Source organism: Onychomys torridus, chromosome 10 (assembly GCF_903995425.1).
Source record: "Onychomys torridus chromosome 10, mOncTor1.1, whole genome shotgun sequence".
Taxonomy (NCBI): Eukaryota; Metazoa; Chordata; class Mammalia; order Rodentia; family Cricetidae; genus Onychomys; species Onychomys torridus.
Genome location: NC_050452.1, coordinates 49939183 through 49955532, shown reverse-complemented (window position 1 = coordinate 49955532; position 16350 = coordinate 49939183). Strand labels below are relative to the sequence as shown.

Sequence of the window (16350 nt, the reverse complement as noted above, 5' to 3'; positions counted from 1 at the left end):
AATGAAACACTATAAAATACGTACAAGTTAAAGTTGTAAGAGAAGCGTTCACTTGTGAGCAGTGGTAGAAGTGGAGTGATGCTTACAGATGCTGAAGCAGTCAAACCTGAACCATCAAACATGCTGTAGCACTTGCTGCAAAGATGGAACACCTTAGAGGTCCTAATGACAGAAACAACATAGAGAGACACTTGTATAGCCAAACAGGAAGTACCTTTACAGTTCAGCACTTCAGTTTGGCGTTTTTAGTTATTTAAACAACAACTACAAGCCCATGTCTCTCCGCCCCCAAAACCTATGTTACAATATATGCTGCATCTATGAAAAAAATGTAAACAACAGCTTTAGGTAACATATACCACTCTACAGAACTCCAAGGTAAAAAAATAGTCACTGAAAATATTTCATTACCCAGGTGGACTCATTTGTATGTTCTTGAATTGCATTTTCTACCTCAATCGTTACTGTTTTCTTCTATGCTTTTAAAAGTTGGCATAATTCACGAATATGAATTCTTTATAAATTGATACATTTATGAAAGCAGAAAAGAAATCATGTTTTGTTTGTTGTTTAATGCTCCTTTTGTAACACTTGCAGAGGCAAGTTCTAGGGATAATTAGGTTTGAGAAATCATATTCTGATTCTTTAAGATTTGGGCTTAAAGAAATATTGTATTTGCAACTCCTATGTGAAAGTATCAACTCATTAAAGATAATATTAAAACTATTTTGAGCAGTACCTGTTAAGCCATACATGAGCCTGCTACTTAATCATTGCATTCTCCAAAGATAAAACATCTCAAAGACCTGTTGTAAAGATGTGTCAAGATACATGCTTGTTTAAATTTATGCTTAGATTAAGAACACAGTACTTAGATGTGCAAATATGTTAAAATACCTGGTTTCAAAGATAACTAATAAAAGGGAATGTTCTAGGTCAGTCCTTATATTATCAATGAGATACATGTTAAAATCTCTGTTAGAAGAGATGAGGGAGATAAAATTTTCTCATAATCAAGATAAATGTATCTCACATTAACAAGTAATTGATATTCCATGGTTGGGGATTTATGGGATTGTTTATTTAAATACCCAAGTTTAATCAAGTCCAGGAATTATTTTATTTCTTGAAATAAAAGAAAAATGAAGCAATAAATTAAAGCTTTGAGTATATGATCTGAAAGACGACCCTCATCACATTTTAGTAGATAATAGAAAAGCAAATGTAGATTACCAAGCAATTTCTTGTATTTTTAAAAGTATGGAAAATGTTTTGTGAAATTTCACCCTCATTAGATATTCAATTTTCAACCTTTATACTTAGAGTTTTTAGAAACAAAGTAAAAATGTTATTTTAATATCATACACAAATATTCTAATTGTATATTATAATAGCAATTTATAAAAGTTAGAGCTTTTCTCTAAGACTGTCATGAAATTGTTTTAATAATTTTGAGTTGCAAAATTAAAGCATGTATTTTCCTTCTTGGCTGTCTTTTTTTTTTTAAGCTAAACTACAAATAGACTCATTTCAATATTTCGGGAAAAATAAGATTTTTACTTTTTTATTTTCAATGTGAAAGCACGGTTATAATAGTGCATTTTTTGCATGAGCAAGTTGTAACTCTATTTATGAGATGAGTGACTGAAGAGGACACAATGACTGAGGTACTATTCTCCTTTAAAGCAGTCTAGCTTATTTTATACACAGGAAGGGATTAACTTATGTGAATATTTAATAAGTATGTAATCACAGATTATTAAAAATAGAAAATATCTGGCAAATGTTTTTTGCTAAATACACAATGAGCTATGTTTTATAATTAAAATTAAGAATTTCCTCAAATTTTCATTTTTAACATAAAACATAATTCATCATGGTTCAAGAAAGAAATTACCTGTTCTCTTTAATCTCTTGGTTTACTTTAAAATTGTTGTTAAATGTTTATGAGCTTGGCTTCTCCTTTAAATTTGGTTTTGTCTTATATGGGTGGTTGCAAGGGTGGAGGGGTGGACGGCAGATGCCAGGGATTGGGGAGATTAAGTGGGATCATAATGCATAATGTGAAATCCACAAAAAAATAAAAATAAAAGCTTTAAAAAGAGCTTATTCACAAGAATTCTCCAAGAAAAGTAAACTAGGAATCTTTTATACTATGTTCTGGATTAGGAAGAAAATTCAGCCAATATGACTATATTTGCCAGAGAGTAGAGTGAGAAAAATAATCTTTACCATGGTTGAGCCGTTTCTTTGGTTATTTGGTTATCCATTACAAAGTGGTAAGCCCTGAAATCATCTATATAAGAGAAACGCTAAAGGGAAGAGAAGAATGCTGTAATTATACTGCAATTTTTCTTTTATTAGAAATATATTTTTCCATACTATATTTCATATAGTCTATATTTCACACCATATTTCATTCTACTTTTTCATACTATATTTGTAATACATTCTGATTATGGTTTCTACTCCTCCAAATCCTCCTAGTTCCTTCCCACCTTACCTTCCTTCCAGATCCTTTCTTCCTCTAGTTGGAAAACAACCAGTCATCTCAGGAATAATAATAAAAGAAATATAATGGAAAGTAAATTTGAATAACACTAAACAAATGGAAAGAAAGCAATTCCAAGAAAGTCACAATAAACTTATATAGAGGCAGAAAAACCTTTTCTATCACACAGGATTCCCTTAAAATCCCCAAACCAGAAGCCACAATATATTTGCAAAAGATTCATAAGGAAACCAATATGAAAATGCCCGACACAACATTAGGAGACATAGAAGCTACAAAGACGCCTTTGAGCTAATATTGTGTTGGCCATCTTCTGGATGCTGTCCGTCTCCCTTCTGAGTCGTTTGTTTTCCAGTGAGACACCCTTGAAGAAAACTAATATTTCATTTACAGTTGTTTATGGGTTGGAAATAACATCTGGATTAGAGATGAGGGCTTGTGTCCTCATCTTCTCCCAGCTATAGGATCCCACCTAATGCATACCCTGCAGTCCCTTAGTGGGATGCCACCAAAGCCTCTGTGACTTTGTATGTGTTAGCAATCCTGCTGTGTTTAGAAAGCCTTGTTCCCTTGCTGCCATTCACCCACTCAGAGTCTTACACCGCTTCTGCCTCCTCTTCTCCAGAGTTTCCTGAGTCCCAAGGGGATGGATTTGCTGGGGACATCCCATCTAGGGCTGAGTGTTCCATGGCCTCTCACTCTCTGCACATTGTCTGGCTGTGGGAGTCTATGTTTGTTCTCATGTACTGCAGGAGGAAGCTTCTCTGATGGAGGCTGAGAAAGGCAGCGATCTAAGAGTGTAGCAGAATGTTCCTAAGAGTTATTTTATTTCTATATTCCTTTATTGGAACAGTAGTATTTTGGTTTCTTCTATGTCCTAGTGCTATCTGATCACTTGTTCTTGGCCACCCCACATTGTTGGCTCTGGTCTCCTTGAATGAGACTTAAATCAAGTTAGATCTTGGTTGGTTATTGTGTGCCACTATTGCGCCAGTGTTTCTTGTAGGTGGGTCATCATTGAGAATGATGTAATTACACTTTAACTTAAAAACAAAAACGTAATCTAAAAATCTCCATTATAGAAGAAAATACTTACTAACAACCATTTGCAGACACATATCAGAAACACAGGCACAGAGAGTGTGCGGCTTTAGTAGCGTCATTCACATTCTTTTCTATTTCTGAAGTATTCTTGTCTGTACACTGAGATTTCTTTTCTATTTGATATTGTGGAAATCCTATGGGAAGAAGATGGTGGCCACAAGATACCCCTAGTCACCATTAAATGGCTATAGTCCTTGGAAAGCTGATCATGTGAGATACAGAACAGTGGCAGTGGCAGAAACTTCTCTCAATTATGTATGTTGTCTAAATTAGTTGTTTGCATGATGATAAAATGACCTGTTTTAAACCACTATGATGTGTGAAATTCTCTGTGTGATAGCATTAACATAGTTTTCCATCAGATAGCTGCATACATCTTGTGAGTGTACTAGAAGACCTTAGTGAAATAAAATTATTTGAGTATTAAAATTCTTGCTTGCATGATAATACAATATTTTATTAAAGCATCATATACAAAAACACATATTACTTTAATCTTATTAGTTATAGCTTTTGCTGTTCCTAAGGATTATTTTCACCACTGCTTTAAGATATTCTGTGAAAAAGAATCATAATAGAAGAGGATTTAAAAAAAAATTCTTCATGAATGGCACAGTTAGATATGCATGGGCAATAAATTTTTCATGCAATATAAGGGTCTTGAAAAAGCATTCAGTATACATGAATTATAATCATTTTCTTCTTCACAATTTGGGTATATAAAAGATTTTCAGATGTAATACACAAAATTCTATCATATTTGTATTTGTAGGTAACAGAAATTAATATTTGTATTTAAGCAAAAGGTATACTAATATCAGTATGTTAAATACAATACATGTATACTTAAAGTAACAATTGGTGGCATGGAACAATGTGAATGTGTATTATAGTCTATGTTATGTTAGAAGACATTCTTAACAACATTTTAAAGAAAATTTTCTTATATTTATGTATGTATGTTTGTGTGACTGTGTGTGTGCTATATATGCATGTGGTAAACAGATTATTTGAAGATGTCACAAGACATTGAATTCTCTACTCTGTTAATCTGTACCTTGGACCTTTAAGAAAGGATCTCTCACTGAAACTGGAGTTAAGCTATTAGACAGTCAGCCTCAGAAATTCTCATGTCTCTTCTCTTCACATTAATAGGGTTACAAGCATGTGGATGAATTTAGGTGACATTCTATATGAGTGATATGTAATTTTAAAGTCAGTTCCTTATGATTTCACAAAAAAGTTGTTTACAAGAGCAATCATACACTTCCTAGATTGTTGTTTATAATGGTACCATTATTCACACTTTGTTCTCTGGTAAGATGTGTAACATAGCATACAGTATTGATAACATCACTGAAACCAAACATGGGATAACAAAATTTATAAATTTTACAGTGGTGGGCAAGGTGCTACCAGAACTCAGTGGTTATTAAATAACTACAGAGGCACAGATGCACACGTTTCATGTGATAATTACAAAGAATCTGATTTTATATGAGCTAAGTCAACTGGATAAGAAATCCCAAGGACAACTCTAAATAGTGTCAATAAGGCATGGTGTATTTGTAAATTTATTCTAGAGTATCAAAAAAACTCCTTTATAATCTAATATGAATGAGATACCTGGGACGTCAAGGCATGGGCAAAGGGACCAATAAAATGCAATTATATATGATTGGTAATAATCTACAAGTAGGCATTCTAACTACTCAAACAATAAATAAACCTGTAGTGCATTCAATATTCTCTTTTAAAAAATATAACTCAATAAAACATTAGTTAGTAATATCTTAGTGTAAGTACAATATGCAGTAAATTTCATAAAGTTGGATTTCAAGGAGGAATTAGGAAGCTGCATAATTATTGTTAATGGTAGATGAAGTGACCTATTGTAAAGAAGCAAATTAAATGTGGAAGTATCAAACAGACAGGCTCCAGAGGTTTATTCAAGAATAGTCCAGAATTTCAAGAATACTGAGAAAACAGGACTGTTAGAAAATACAGAGTAGCACTGAGTGAAAAATACCAGGGATATTTAGAGGTGATCAAATGCAGTCAACACTGCTGAGAAGGAATCAAAAATCAAGACAAAGCAACTTCCATTGATTTTGGCATACAGCATGCTCCAGGTGCCCTTGATGAGGATTCTAAAGGGTATGCTGGAAATTGGATTAAGTATCTTAAAATGTCATTGGCAGAAGAGAATGTCTCAGCACTTTATCATGTGAAATGTTATATTGTGTGTGTGAAATAAGTGGAAAAGGAAAAGACAGAAGGAAAAGAGAAAGGTAGGCATCTACTTTCGGGGTGTGGCTTATGAGCAATATAAGGAGGGTGAATTGCAAGAAAAATATGGAAGAAACGTCCTTTGATAAACATTGGAAGGAAACATTCTAACAAAGTAAAGTTCAATGAACTATGTGAGGCAAATCCAGGTTTGCCTTACATGTGTGTCATCTTAGCACTTAAAAGGTTGAGGCGAGAGAGTCATATTAAAAGCCAGACTCTCTTCTATGTCTACCTTGAGGCCAAACTATGCTCCCTGAGACATTGTCTCAAACAAATGAGGAGTATTCAATGAGTCTGAATGTGGCTGGAATGTTGGTGATGACAGAGTAATAAAGCTTATATTCTATTAGATAAAATAAATGATACTTTTAAAAATGAAAAAATTTTTTGACAGTTTTATATAGTATACTAGGATTATACTTGCCCTTCCTTTCCAAAATTTTCCATGATTAACACCTCATTTCCCAGACACCTAACTTTGTGCATTTTCTCACCTCCAGGCCAATTTATGTTGCCACCCAAACCTTGAGTTTTCAGTCTTCCACTGGGATGTGATTGGCTTGTTAAGGACTACAAATTTAGACTCTTAGAGAAAACAGAGTCTTACTCCCTCAGAAGCTCCGCTCTCCATAGTGGGATTTTGTCTACCTTAGGCTTGCACAGTTTTGTGTATGCTGTTATATTCCCTGTGAGTCCATGTATACAGGTGTCCTGCTATGTCCATTTCTTCATAATTATCAATCAACTTTCCATTCTCTTCCCACCTTGTCTTCCACAGTGGTACCATCCCATGAGATTAAATGTATATCTGGTATCATTATTGCAACATGAGCCTAAAGACAGGTCAGAGACCCTAGAAGAAGTTTGCTCTTATTTGGCCAAATGGATAAAGTAATAAATTTTTAATGACACATTGTTATATTCATAGATTAATTAATATTTTAACTCTCATCAGAGAATCTTCTATTTGGAAGAATTTGTATTTAACATAAAGACCCACAACTGATCAAAGTGCCAAAAATAAGAGACTACAGAATTTTTGGATCACATTTTATAATGTGTTTTTGGGACCTTCATTACAAATGAAAATAGAAGAAAATGTGGCAGAGGAAATGTAAAAGTACAATGCACATATGGGAGAATAAAATGTAACTAATTTAACGGAGATAAAATGTTACACCAAAGAGAATTTCCTAAAGTAGATTGATTGTTTTAAATTTAAACTTAAAGTAGTCCATGAAAACCATGCTTCTCATCCAGTAACTTCAACAATGTGGATGTATGGGTTTGTTCAATCTTTTCTTCTGAAATAATTTCTATGTATATAGAAACCAAGAAAGTAAGAGCCACAGTGAAAAACTTTATGTTTGGAAGAAGTGTAGAGAATATAAGCTGGTAAAAATGCTTCTAAGATTATGATTCTACAAAACAATGATGTAGAAAACTAGGAGAGATAGTATTTTCCTAAGTGGTAGAAAAGAACATGGTGGGCTTACTAGACACACCTAGTTCTTATTTATGATGTGGAAGAAACTGAAAAAAAATATAGGAAATACCTAGGAACTGAGAAAAACTCATTACTAAATGTATTATATAATGGCATAAAAGAGTTTTAAAATTTTCAGTCCCTAAAATGATGATGATAAAGATTTCAGCAACTGATCAATAAATATGGAAAAAATGACTTGGCAGCCTGGATAGAATCCTTCTTTAAAATAATCGTTTTTAGTTTTCAAAAATTTAAGTTGAAAAATTTATCTTTCATACAATGGAATCTTCCATTCCCCCAGTTCCTTCCAGACTTCCAACACTTATTCAAGGCCTAAAACGTCAAGACCCCATCTCTAAGCCAGAAACTGCTAAAACATCAAGACCCTATCTCTAAGCCAGAAACTATCTCCAGCTGATAGACTGGGCAGAATCTTAAGAAGATAAGTATCACTGAACCTAGAGAAAACCAAGTGATAGCTTAAATGATTTGAAAAGATGGCAAAAGTAAGCCACAAAGTGGACAAGAGACCTTAACACATTGTGTGAAGGGTGCTAAAGTGTACAATTATTATGATTTAAAATATATATCCATTTAAGAAGACTGAAGAAAATACTGTCCTCCTATGATAAATTACAATCAGTTGTAAAGAAGATGATAATGATCAAAGAATCTGAAATGTCTTCTGATGACAGGTGCAGAGGGACAGATGGAAAAACCAAGTATGGTTATGTTCAAGAATAAAGTAAGTAGGTTTATGTCATAAAATAGATATAGACTCTATGGATGATTTGTGGTTATTGAAGTTACTTGGATAGATTTTTTAAAATGTAGGAAGACTGATGTCAAGAGGAATGGGATAAGTAATGAGACCTTTGGAGAAGTATTCAAGCTTGATTCCACCTGGTGATTTATTTTTAATGTATTTATGATATCTAACATTCATTGAAATAAATGTAATATCAGTAGTATATTAGTATGTCACATTTTTTTTTTATTTGTGCCGGACACTGGCTATTTGTAACACTATCCAATGTTAATTATGTTTTTATTATTTACAGGCCTGAAGAGATTTGCAGTATACTTAAATATACAATATTTTGAAAGGAAATCAAAATAACAATGACAAAAATAGCAATAAAACCAGATAAGATATATTTAGTAAATACATGACATATGTTTCAATATGTTAATGTTGATATAAAAGTAACAAAGATGTTTTTTACCTTGTCACTTAGATTTAAGAATATTTCTTTTGGGGCTTGATAATTTGCTCAGTGGTTCAGAACATTATTCCTTCTTGCAGAAGCCTGGAGTTGTTTCCTAGGACCAAAATGACAGCTGTCTGTAGCACCAGTTCCAGAAGATCTGATGCACTCTTTTTACCTCTGTAGCCTCCTGCATGTGCACAGTGCAAGATATATTAAGGAACATATGCATCACCATAATAATTAAATACATAAATATTAAATAAAATAAAGAAATATCATAAAGAATCTGCTTTCTTAACATGTTCTATAAAACACACAAAGTGACACAAACACAAAGTATAAACAACTTCAAAACATCAAGAGTTTTAAAATGATGGTATAATGGTATTTGGATGTCATGTAATTTGAACCTATGTTGTTATAATTTTGATGTGACTGAACAAATATGATATTGATTTCCAAAGTGGCTGTATAAGTTTGCACTCCTACCAGCAATGGAGGAGTGTTCCCCTTGCTCCATATCCTTGCCAGCATGAGCTGTCACTTGGTTTTTGATCTCAGCCATCCTTATGGGTGTTAAATGGAATTTCAGAGTCTATTTGATTTGTATTTTTCCCAATGGCTAAAGATGTTAAATATTTCTTTAAGTGTTTCTCAGCCATTTGATATTCCTCTATTGAGAATTCTCTGTTTAGATCTGTAATGCATTTTAATAGGATTATTTGATTCTTTGATATCTAGTTTTTTTTTTTTTTAGTTATTTATATATTTTTGAACATCATAACTCTATCAGCTGTGGATTTGGATACTAGGACAGAAGGAATCTATCTGGAAACTGTCAGTGGAGCCTCGTCATCAAGGACAACTTCCACACAGCTCATTGTATGAGAAATCAAGCTCATGTGTGCTTGGAGGTTTCATTCCTGCATCCAAGTTTCTTTGGCAGGAAAAGGTATTCTGAAGGCTATGTAAAGATAAACCTGGGCATCAACCCAGCCACAAAGCCATCCACCTAGATTCTGTTCTGCCTGCAAGATGTGCTGGGGAAATGGTGACATAGAATATGTGGGAGAGGCCAAAAAATATTTTAATTAACTTGGTGTCCATGCTCCTAAAGGGAGCCGATACTCTACACTGCCTGGATGACCAGGTACAAGAGCCTAGTTAGCTTAGAGACATAAAGTTGAACCAAACATGACTGTCAAAAACCAAAACAACAAAAAATTATTCCTATTCCTAAAATATTCTGCTATACCTATAGATCAGTGCTGTGTCCAATCATCATCTGAGAGCCTTTTTCTGGCAATAAATGGGAGCTGGTACAGAGATCTGCAACCAGTTGTTAGGCAGAGAGAGTGTGTCTAGATTGGACTCCATAGAGTCCCTCCCCTCAGAGATTGGGAGGAAATGGCTGGTGTGGGTCTGAGCTAGGTCCCCTGAATGTATGTTATGGCTGTTTGATTGATGTTTGTATAGGACTCCTAATAGAGGGGGCAGCAGTCTTGAGACTCTTTACCTCCTATTGGGTTGCCTTGTCCAGCCTAGATAAGAGGATTTATCCTTGTCTTATATTTTATTTTGTTGTGGTTCATTGTGGGCTCTTGAGTCCTGCTTTTTCTGAAGAGTAAACTTAGGGGGAGTGGATATGGGAAGTGGGAAGATATGGGGGAGCTTGAAGTAGTGGAGGGAAGGGAAACTGGGGATAAGAATCATTGTTTGAGAGAAGAATTATTTTCAATTAAAAATTTTAAAAAGAAATATGATACTCTTCTAATTTCACAAAAGTACACTATCTAACATCATTTTATGTTACAATATGAAGTTTAATTTTGAAACCATTCCCCTCTCAATATCTAAAATGTATGTCAATGTAAAATGTGGATTCAGACCCAAAACAATTACATCTCTTGACTAGGTTTATTCCTATCAAGTTTTTTATTTTATTTTAATTTAATTTTTTAGAAATGGAAAGCTCTTAGTTTTTATGGAACAAGGTTCAGCTACAAGGCAGGATGTAGTAGAATTCAGTAGCAGTTTAAAGTTATGATTAACTTGAGTGCTTTGTCAACTCATGTATTGTAGAAAGGTAAGTATATATGTATATACTTCCTAGTTTCAGAAAAAAAATAAATATAGAAGCTGAATCTCACTTTTTAAACTTAATAACAGGAGCCAAACTAGAGGGTTTACATCAGTGGATTAAAATTAGTTTTTAAATTGTATGAATATACTTTAGAATACACTATTTAATATATACCATGGTGGTATGGCTCTTTGCAGATATCCAGATATCCTGTCAGCAGGTTGTGGATTCACACCAAAAGTCTAACCCAAGTTTCAAGTGTGGTTTCCTGCTGAAAGTCTAGACCAATAGTTTCAAAAAATCAGCTTTCCTCATATCCCTTCTACACACATCCAAAAATGTCAAGGCATGAAATTCCTGGCTTGACATTTTTTTTTTTTCCTTTAAAAACCCTCCTACCCCTGAGCCTGCCACTGCCATTGCTTTTCCCTCCATCTGCTGAATGACAGTCCAGGTTCAAACCTGACAATAAAATGACCCTTATGTGTTTGCATCAGAAATCAGCTCCTTGATGGTCTCTGGGGGGTTATGACATGGGCATAACACCCCAACCAGGATTAACTACCCAAAGAAGGCCTTGCCCCCTGTTAGGAGTAAATGGGGGTGGGATTGAGGGGAGGGGGGGGAAGGAAAAGGGGAACAGGAGTTCCTATGTAAAATAAAATAATTAAAAATATTAGCAGAGGAGATCTGTGGTTGGTATGTAAAGTGAATGAAAATTTCTTAAATAAAAATTTAAATATTTATAAAAAAGATGTATCATGAACATATTAAGTACAATTATTAATATTTCCAGTTTCCGGATGAAATAATGGCAGCATATGCACATACATAATCTGTCCAGATTAGTTCTTCTAGTAAATGGCATCTTATGAACTAAACCCAGGCAATCTTGTTTTGATACTCTTGTCCCTAACAATGCTATACACCAAAGTGAGCACAAGTACATGGATGCATTTTTATTACAGTTCATTGACCTTTATTTCTGTGGAAAATGAATTCCATTAATTTAAACTTAAGAATGAAAAACAGAAAGCTGCCTCTTATTTCATGTACTTAGGTGGAGACTTTCACAAATAAAAAAAAAAGTAGAGAAAAAATTTTACAGCAATACTTTTATCAAGTTTGCAAATGTAAATGGATGTAATATCAAAGTTATCAATTTAATCTTGAAGCTGAAAGATAAAGCAATATCCGCTTAATATTTAGGAGAAGGAAAGATTAAAAAGTATTCATAGACTCTCTAAAATGTTTTATTAATATATTGTTGAATAAATACATAACTGTTAGAAAACATTTATGTGTTGACAAGACTTATATCTTGGACTATAGAGATTTAAATTTGTAATGCAAGAATCAATGTAGATACATAATATTGTTTTATTCATTAAAACAAACAAGTAATTACCAACATATTTTATCTTTGTGATATTAAACCATATTTAAATAAAGTGTCTTCTATAGAAGTTAATAGTCTCGTTGTCTAATAAGAACAAAAGTAAATTTTGAAAAGGAAATAAATACATACAAATATTTGTTTTTAATGCTAATTAAACACTCTGACTTGTAATTAGTAATGCTACTTTTACAATAACTTTAATGAATTAATATTAGTTGCACTAAAATTTAACTTTAATATTTTTCTGAAAAAAAATATTTTTTAGGAATACTGTTTTCTATATCATGTTATAGTAGCTGTGTGCTGAGTGTTAGCAAACAACCTTAATGGTGGTTAGGTATTTGAATGTTAAAATAAACAAAGACTATTTTATTAGAATAAATACATGTCATTCATCTATATAAGCTTCCATTATTCATCTGAAATTAAAATTTAAGTTGACATTCTGTGTTTTGCTGTGCCAAATCTGGCAACATTGTACAAGCCACAAGACTAAACATGTTAGCTACACATTAACCTATTTTATCTATCACAGGCTTATATTTAAATTTCTTGAATCTATTTCAAATTCTGTTCATTCAGGAACAGTGTTGTCTTATACTACTGTGGTATTCTTAACCAATGAGTAATAATCAACATTGTAAAAGCCAACCTTATAAAACATTAACAAGGTTGTGGACTGAATGTAGGAGTATGTTGTAGTTTTTAAGTATCATAACATATTACAGAAAAATAATAAAATAAATCTCATTTATGTCTAAGATGATAAACAATTAAGAAACTATTTCAGAAAATACTATAGAAATATTTTATGAAATTGTTAATGTGCACCTGAATTCTTGTCAAAATCCATGTTTTAATTTCATTTTTAGCTTGTATTCATTCCCTCTTTCACTCAGATCCATGGTCGATTTGAACAGATCACTTAGAAAAATCATTGAAGCACAAGATGTATTTGTCTGGTTTGTTTTGTTAACAATTGAATCTACATAGTGAGTACATTTTCTTAAGTAGACACAGCAGTTTCTTAGTTAAAAGCATGAGTTCTTCATTCAGTAAATATACTCCTAAGTAAATAAATAATACTTCCTCATTACTTTTAAAATTCCTTTTTTTTAAGTTATCTAAAGCATTTCATGAATTCTATCCATTTACCCAGAACCCTACCACCATCACCAAAGTATTATATAGCTTTTATCAGGCCACTTAGAAATCTTGCCAGAAGGTAAAAAAGCACTCTATATTTTAAAGACATTATAATTTTATAAAATACTTATAATCTTATAGTCGTAAGTATTCTATTCACTCCTGATTTCAAGGTCATCTACATTATATAGTTCATATTGCCTTGAGAAAGAAGTGCATGTTACAATCTAGCTCATCCTCTTACTCCTGATACTACATGGATGGATGGTAAGAAGTTGAACATTGCTGCTTTGGATTCATCAGCAAATGCTCACCTGTAAGTAACTTAATAGCCATTATGACCACATAAAGAACTAGGACCATTACTAAAATCATATAATTATATTACCTAATAAAACAGTCCCTATGAATGTACTTCAATATAGCACATGCTTTAGTTATTAGTAGTTATATGAAAAAAATGCATGCCACATTCATTTCATGGAATGTGTGATTTTCATTCCATGATTTTCTGATAAATTAATTATACTATGAATTATTTGTATAATAATAAGCAATTACTAAAAAATTAATACCATTTAATTCACTTTTAAATATCTACCAGGTGAATAAATATCTGGAGTTCATGAGTATAAAAAGTTTTTTTAATCCAACAAGAAGCCATAACTTTATTAGTTATAGAAACAGTACAAATGTCAAACCAAGCTGTAATACCACTTTCTAAACACAGAAAAACAGGGGGGGAGGGGAGGAGAAGGGAAGTGTCCTTGCTGTCAAATAGGTACATTGTTAATTCCATATTAGCATTTACAGTATCATTATTGTTATTCAGGGCTCAGACTGCCTTTTCTCTTGATACCTTTGCTTGTGACATGACCAATTCTATGTCCTTAACCTCCACACCTATTTCATCAACCTCTTCCTCCTCACTCTCCTCTTTTATGGTTGAAGTCTGAGTATTTTCTTGAATGTTTGAAACAGCTTCACCATGAACTTTGAATTTCTAAGCAGCAACTAACTGTGCTTACTGAGACAAATCTTCAATCTTGGCTTCTCCAAAAACTATGTGGGTGTCTGAAGCTGGGCTCTTGGAGACATCTGGTTTTGTGATGACAAAGGGGATATTTTTAGATTTTGGGACAGCGACTCTAGTAATCCCTGTAACCTGTTGAAGATCCAGTTTGGATATAGCCTTCCTTTGCTTTCTTTTCACTCCAACTCTGCTTGGCTTTCCTGACTGGTTCTTCATTCATTTCAGCGGCCGCCTCCAGCTGAACTTGTGTGGTTGTCTGTGTGGAGTCTTGTTCCTTGAGCTCTGGTACTGATTCATCACTGTCAGATTCTGTTCCCAACACTGACTCATCCTGAGTCTGTGGCACCTCCTTCTCTGTAGCAGGGACAGTCTCTGTGGTTTCACCAGACATTTTGTGCGAAGAACAAGGAACCAAGATGGCAGCAGAAAGAGAGCAAGTGAGAGCTAGAAAGAGATTTTAAGACGCCGGGCGGTGGTGGCACATGCTTGTAATCTCAGCACTTGGGAGGCAGGTCCAGGCAGATCTCTGTGAGTTCGAGGCCAGTCTGGACTACCAAGTGAGTTCTAGGAAAGGCACAAAGCTACACAGAGAAACCCTGTTTCAAAAAAAAAATAGATTTTAATTTATAGGGGATAGTAGCACACAGGCAACATGAAAGGACAATGAAGGAAATTAGCTTTGGTAAACCTGAAATGAAGCTGAAGAGGTTAGCAAGAGGAGCAGTTACAGGTTGTTGGGCTAAGTCAAACTAAGAACATATGAAGAAGCCTTACAGAAATCAACTTCATTCTATTTAAATATGATTAAATACAAATATATGAAAAGAGTTTGAACAGAAACACATTGCATAGATGAGGAATGCTTCTACCAGAAGACATTAGTTATTAGATAAAAATCTCAGTACAGGCCAAGAATACTTCTCAGTAAAGTGTTTGTCAAGGAGGTCTCAGAGACACCCAGAACCACACAAGGTATGGCCACTGCGCTTGTTTGTCCAACCATAACTAGATGATGGTCAGACTATATTACTGAAAATATCTCTCCATTGGAGGGAAAGCATAAAGAAATTAACTTCAATTGAGCAGTAAACTCTTCCTGCTGTCTAGGTTGGGGATTTAGGACAATGGTAGAGCACTTGCTCTGGCAAAAAAACAAACAAACAAACAAAAATAAAACAAGCTTTCATAATGTCTGAAAGTGCTATGCAGGCAGCTTCCATGGTTAAAATATTTCAGTAAGCAGGGGCGTGGTGGCCCACGCCTTTAATCCAACCCCAGCACTGGGAGGCAGAGGCAGGCAGATCTTTGTGAGTTCGAGGCCAGCCTGGTCTACAGAGCGAGATCAAGGAAAGGCACAAAAGCTACACAGAGAAACCTTGTCTCAAAAAAAAAAAAAAAAAAAAAAAAATCAGTAATCACTGGGACAATAGTAACAAAGGTGATTTTCAAGATAACCAGCTGCTTTCTGACTGAATATGAGGCATGGAATGAATGTCAGACCTGAAATGGTTAGATTAGTCAAAAGCCCATGACTGAGGAAATCATAAGCCATGATTTCAAACTGACTTCAAAATGTTTGTGTTTATACCCATAGATGTGTATGGCTCTCAACTTATCTCAGAGACCTAGCCCCCCATCTATCTATCTATCTATCTATCTATCTATCTATCTATCTATCTATGTATCATCTATCTATTTATCTGCACGCACACAGAATGGAGAGGAGTATATAAAAGGGTTTTGAAAAAAGATATTGAAGGGAGAAATGTAATTATTTTACAATCTAAAAATGTATGGTTATAATATCAAAATAAAAGTTTTAAAATATATTATGTAAATGTACAATGTTTTCCAATAAATATTTTTCTGAAATATTAAATATGAATTTTTCTTAAAAATATATTTGTTAACTTTTATTTATTCTTTGTGGATTTCACATCATACATCCCAGTCCTGCTTATCTTCCTCTCTCCTTGAATCTGCCTTCTGCCCTTGAAACCTCCCCACAAATCATAACCAAATTTAAAAGAAAAACTGAAAACCAAACCAAAGACAAAAACAAAAAGTAAAAAAAAAAAGAA

At 33.7% G+C, this 16350-nt stretch overlaps 1 pseudogene; it reads right to left on the bottom strand.

The window, feature by feature from the left end:
• The window catches only part of LOC118591889, a 179397-nt pseudogene extending 164737 nt beyond the window's left edge, over nt 1-14660 (bottom strand).
• Between the last annotated feature and the right edge of the window lie 1690 nt (nt 14661-16350).